This window comes from Cavia porcellus, unplaced genomic scaffold, assembly GCF_034190915.1.
Source record: "Cavia porcellus strain 051 isolate PalLab524CR breed Dunkin Hartley unplaced genomic scaffold, mCavPor4.1 scaffold_3, whole genome shotgun sequence".
In the NCBI taxonomy this organism is placed as follows: domain Eukaryota; kingdom Metazoa; phylum Chordata; class Mammalia; order Rodentia; family Caviidae; genus Cavia; species Cavia porcellus.
Window position 1 is genome coordinate 72587649 of NW_026947486.1, and position 6212 is coordinate 72593860.

At 34.8% G+C, this 6212-nt stretch overlaps 1 long non-coding RNA gene across 1 annotated transcript in view; it reads left to right on the top strand.

Moving 5' to 3' along the window:
* LOC134475358 (uncharacterized) overlaps positions 1-6212 on the top strand; it is a 487450-nt gene that overhangs the window by 388357 nt on the left and 92881 nt on the right. The gene's annotated exons all lie outside the window — the stretch shown is intronic.

The window sequence follows — 6212 nt, forward strand, 5'->3', positions numbered from 1 at the left end:
GGAGCCTAGCTTGTTTGGGATGCTCACATCTTCTAGGTGCACTGGAACAGCTAGGCTGGTCGGGGGTACCTGTATCCGCTGTGGACTTCTAAGCAAGCAGGTGAGTACGACCGGTTCCAGAGACCAGGTGTCCTGGGGTAAGTACCTGTGCACTTTCCCCCGAGCCCCGCTTGTTTGGGAACCTCAAGCCTTCCAGGTGCACTGAAGCAGCTAGGTGGGTCTGGGGTACCTGCATCCACCTCCCCGTTCCGGCTGTGCTTGGAGAACTGTGGAGTTCTAAGCAAACAGGTGCATGCTGGTGTTTCCTGGAGCCCAGCTTGTTTGGAACTGTGGAGTTCTAAGCAAGCGGGTGAGCACACTGGTTCCAGAGGTCCACAGGCCTGGGGGAACTGGGTGCCAGAGTCCCAGGAGCTGAGGGCATAGAAGCAGATTTCCAACAGACACTGAGGAAGCTTTCAAATAACACCTTAAACACTTGAAACACAAAAATATAGGAAAATGACAAAACATAAGACCAAATTACAATCTGAAACCTCCAGTCCACCCCAAGAAAACTTAGGAGTGATGTATACAGAAGAAAAAATATGCCATACACCTCAAATATCGGACATAATAGCAACTGAAATAAATAAGCAATTCCAGGAAGCTTTAAAGCAATTCAAACTAGAAATAATCTCACAAGTAAAAGAAGAAATGATAAAAGAAATGAAAGAGATGCTGAATATATCTAAAGAAAACACAGTTTAAAAATTGGAGGAACTAAACAAAGAGATAGAATCCCTAGATGAGCAAAATAAGAAACAAACAGAAAACATAAAGCAGATGCACAGAGATATACACGCAATCAAATACTCCACTGAAAGCTGTAAAAACCACCTCAGTGAAGGTGAAGATAGAATTTCAGAACTTGAAGACAAAATTGCAGCTAGTGAACAGGAAAGGAAAGATCTTTTAAATATAACAAAGAATAAGGAAATAACAATTCGAAAACTGCAAGATGATGCAAAGAAAAACAACATGACATTGATAGGGATTAATGAAAAAGAAGGGAACAACATAAAGGACATCAAGAGGATATTTAGAGAAGTAATAGCTGAAAATTTCCCAAGCATCAGATTGGAAATGGACATCAGGATCAGTGAAGTATATAGAACTCTAATTGTCATAACCAAAATAAAACTACACCCAGACATGTAATAATCACCATCCCAGAAATCCAACACAAGAATAGATTATTAAATCTGTCAGAGAGAAAAGACAGATCACCAATAAAGGAAAACCTATCAGAATCACAGCATACATCTCAGCACAAAAAATAAAGTCAAGAAGAGCATGGAGTGAAGTATTCCAGATCCTAAAGGAGAATGATTTCCAATCTAGACTGATGTATCCTGAAAAACTATCCTTCAAAAATTGATGGTGAAATAAGATACTTCCATGACAAAGAACAGCTGAAGAACTTCATGATCACCAAGTCAACCCTGCAAAGAATAATAAAAGACAGTTCAAGTACACAAAGGAAAAAACCACTAAGCAAAGCAGATAATTAAACAGAACAGAAAGCAACAGCAGAAAGATAACATGTCAACAATAAACCAAAATATAACACTTATAACCATTAATGTAAATAGTCTCAATGCACAAATCAAAAGAAACAGACTGGCATAATGGATCAAGAAACAAAATCCAACTATATGCTGTCTACAAGAAACCCATGAAACCCAAAAGGATACTCACAGACTGAAAGTCAAAGGAAGGAAAACAATACTTCATGAAACAGAAAGCCAAAAAAAAAAAAAAAGCAGGAGTAGCCATTCTGTTTGCAGGCACTGTGAACATTAAACTAATAATGACCAGAAGATATAAAGAAGGTCACTACATACTGGTTAGGGGAAAACTCCAAGAGGAAGAAATAACTATCTTAAATATATATGCACCAAATTCCTGAGCACATAGTTATATAAAATAAATATTAACAGAAATGAAAAATCAAATTATCAGTAACACAATTGTAACAGGAGACCTTAGCACACCATGGACAGCAAGGGACAGATCAACCAGACAGAAAATCAGCAAAAAAATACCAGAACTGAATCACACCTGTGAACAAATGGACTTGATAGACATATACAGAGTGTTCCATCCAAAAAAATCAGAATACACATTCTTCTCAGTAGTACATGGGTTATTCTCTAAAATAGACCATAAATTAGCTCACAGAACATACTTAAATAAATGCAAAAGAGTTGAAATTATCCCTTGCATGTTATCGTACCATAGCGCATTGAAATTAGAAATTAATGACAAAAGATACTGCAAAAATCCCATCAACACATGGAAACTGCTTAACACACTCTTGAGTAATCAGTGGGTCAGGGGAAATTAAAGAAGTAATTAAACAATACCTACTAGAAAATGAAAATACAGATACAACTTACTGGAATCTGTGGGATGCAATGAAAGCTGTCCTCAGAGGAAAATTTATTGAACTGAGTTTCCATATCAGGAAAACAGAACAAATACAAATAAATAACCTGATTCTATACCTCAAACAGCTATAAAAAGAAGAGCAAGGCAAGCCCAAAGCCAAATGAAGAGATGAAATTATAAAAATCAGAGCAGAAATCAGTGCAATAGACACTAAGAAAACAATCCAAAGAATCAATGAATCAAAGAGTTGGTTCTTTGAAAGAATAAATAAAATTGATAAGGCCCTAGCCAGCCTTATTTTAAAAAGAGAAGAAAAAGCTGTAATTCATGCAATAAGGAATGCAAAAGGTGAAATCACTACAGACTCTGTAGAAATACAGAAGATTATCAACACCTGTTTTGAAAACCTCAATTATTAAAGTTTTGATAACACAGCAGAAATAGACAGATTCCTAGAAACATATGAAGTACCAAAGCTAGGTCAAGAGGATGTAAAACTGCTGAATAACCCAATTTCTACTAATGAAATTGAAAATGTAATTAAGTCCTTATCTACAAAGAAGAGCCCAGGGCCAAATGGATTCACTGCAGAATTCTACAAGAAATACAAAGAAGACCTAATGCCGGCACTCCTCAAACTCTTCAATGAAATTAAAAGGGAAGCAATCTTTCCTAAGTCATTCCTGGAAGCAAATATTACTGTAGCACCAAGACCTGAGAGAGACCCAACTAACAGTGAGAACCACAGGGCAATCTCCCTAATGAACACAGATGAAAAATCCTCAATAAAATATTGGCAAATAGGATGCAGCAAATCATCAAGAAGATTGTACACCATGACTCAGTGGGATTCATCCCAGGCTTGCAGGGATGGTTCAACATATGTAAATCAATAAATGTAATCCACCATATCAATAAAGCCAAAAGTAAGAATCACATGATCATTTCTATAGATGCAGAAAAAGCTTTTGTTAAGGTCCGACATTCATTCATGATAAGAACTTTACAGAAAATTGGAATAGATGGTCTTTACTTCAATATAATAAAGGCCATCTACTATAAACCAACAGCCAGTATCATACTAAGTGGCCAAAAATGAAGACCTTTACTTTAAAATCAAGCACAAGACAAGGATGTCCTTTTTCAACACTCCTATTTAACATAGTACTGAAAACACTAGCCAGAGCAATTAAACAAGAGAGAGAAATAAAAGGGTTAAAGATACCAAAAGAAGTTAAATTATCATTGTTTGCAGATGACATGATACTGTACATAGAAGACCCTCTAAACTCCATTGAAAGACTCTTAAGTATGATAAATAAATTCAGTAATGTAGCTGGGTACAAAATCAATACTCAAAAATCAATAGCATTCCTATACACTAACAACAAATTCAGAGAGAGAGAGATATGAGAAGCCACACCCTTCACATTAGCAACCAAAAATAATGAAATATTGAGGAATCACTCTTTTGAAAGAAGTGAAAGACCTATACAGAGAAAATTATAATACACTGAAAAAGAAATTGAAGATGATGTCAGAAAATGGAAAGACATCCCTTGCTCATAGATAGGAAGAATAAATATTGTCAAAATGGCCATTCTCCCAAAACTCATACAGATTCAATGCAATCCCAATGAAAATACCATCAACATATCTCATAAAACTAGAGAAATCACTCCTAAAATTCATCTGGAGTGAGAAGAGACCTAGAATAGCAAAAACAGGTCTAACAACAAAGGCAAGGCAGGAAGCATCACAATCCCTGTCTTGAAGTTATTCTACAAAGCAACTGTAGTAAAATCAACATGGTACTGGAATCAAAACAGAGCTGAAGATCAGTGGAATAGATTAGAAGATACAACCACAACTACAAACACACTCAACCACCTCATCTTTGATAAAGGAGCCAAGCAGGTTCACTGGAAGAACGACAGTCTCTTTAATAAATGGTGTTGGAAAAACTGGCTCTCCATTTGCCGAAAACTAAAACTAGACCCGTGCCTATCACCATGTACTAAATTAAAATCTAAATTAATCAAAGATCTGAATATTAAAACAGAAACATTAAATCTATTGGAAGACAGATTGGGTAGAAACCTTGAAGACATAGGGGTAGGTAGAGAATTCATGAATAGGACTCAAACCGCATGGGAAATACTTCCCAGAATCAATAACTGGGACCACCTCTTATTAAAAAAGTTTCTGCATGTTGGGGCTGGGGATTTAGCTCAGCGGCATAAGCTCCTGCCTTGCAAGCAGGCGGTCGTGAGTTCGATCCCCTGTACCGGTAAAAAGATTAAGAAAAAAAAAAGTTTCTGCATGTGAAAAGAAATCTCCAGCATAGTGAAAAGAAAACCCACAAACTGGGAAAAAAATCTTAGTGAACTCTTCCTCAGACAAAGGACTTCTGTCTAACACATATAAAGAATTAAAAAAAAAAACTCAGACCCCCAAAATTCAAAGATCCAGTCCAAAAATGGGCATCTGAGATGAATACACAATTCTCAGATGAGGACATACAAATGGCAAATAAATACATGAAAAAATGTTCATCATCATTAGTCATTAGAGAAATGCAAATTAAAACCACACTGAGATTCCATCTCACTCCTGAAAGAATGGCCAGGTTCAACAAACCTACCAACAACAAATGCTGGAGAAAATGAAAATATGTAATCTATTAACTAGTGATTTCTTACCGTTTTCTTTTTGTAATTCTGTATTACTTGTACCCTTATACTGTTTTTTTTCCTTTAAATAAAAAAACAATAGCATTCCTTTCCTATATCTTATACTCTGAAAAACTGCTAGACAACACCGTTAAATGTATGAATTATTGTAACTCTCCTAACTTGTTTTGGAATTATTATATTTTTATTTTTTCTCTTTAAAATAATAACAAAAATGTGCAAAATACTGTTCAGAGAGTGATAGGTGACACAGTATTTGAATATTGAATTAGAAAAAATAGTATTTAACACGTGAGATGGTAGTTCATATAAGTCAATTTGTCATTGACTTCCTGAAAAAATAGTGTATATGTATTCCTAGTTTTGCAATTGAAAAAGAATGAAAAAACAAAAAACAATAGAAAACGTGAAACACCAAAAAAGTACTAAAATTAACATTAAGTCGATAAATAGAGGTATAGGTGGATTATATTACAAACCAGTTAAATTCCCAATTAATGAGACCCATATAGATTAAAAAATCAATGCCTGATGAGAGATGCATTTGTATAAAACAAAGATAAAAATCTTGTAAAGATGATGGAAACAATGTCATAGAAATAGCACATTTTTGTTAGGCATAATAAACACAGTATGAGATATTTCACATCTAAGAGAATTTATGTGATAAATTACAGGGTGTTAATATGTCATACCAGTGTTCATTATCTTGATGTAGTTGGTAGTTTTATTACTGTAAATCAATTAAAACACATTTTAAAATGCACATTTAAAATTAGTGTATTTTGTATACTTAAAATTCACTGAGTATTCTTTTATTTAAAGAGAATACATATAGCAAAAAAATCACAGAAAAGTCTAAAAATATGCTAATGCCAAACACACATAACTTGTTTTTGATTGGTCATGTGTTTATGCCTACTTTCCTATCTCGGACAGCAGAGCATTTTTTTATAACTTTTTGCCTGTAAGAATGCAGTGAACAAAATTATTTTTTGTCTGTTTTGTGTTCCTATAATAAAATATGTGAAGCAAATAACTTATTAAGTAAAGAGGTTTAGGTTGATGGAAACCCAAGCATTGTGTGGC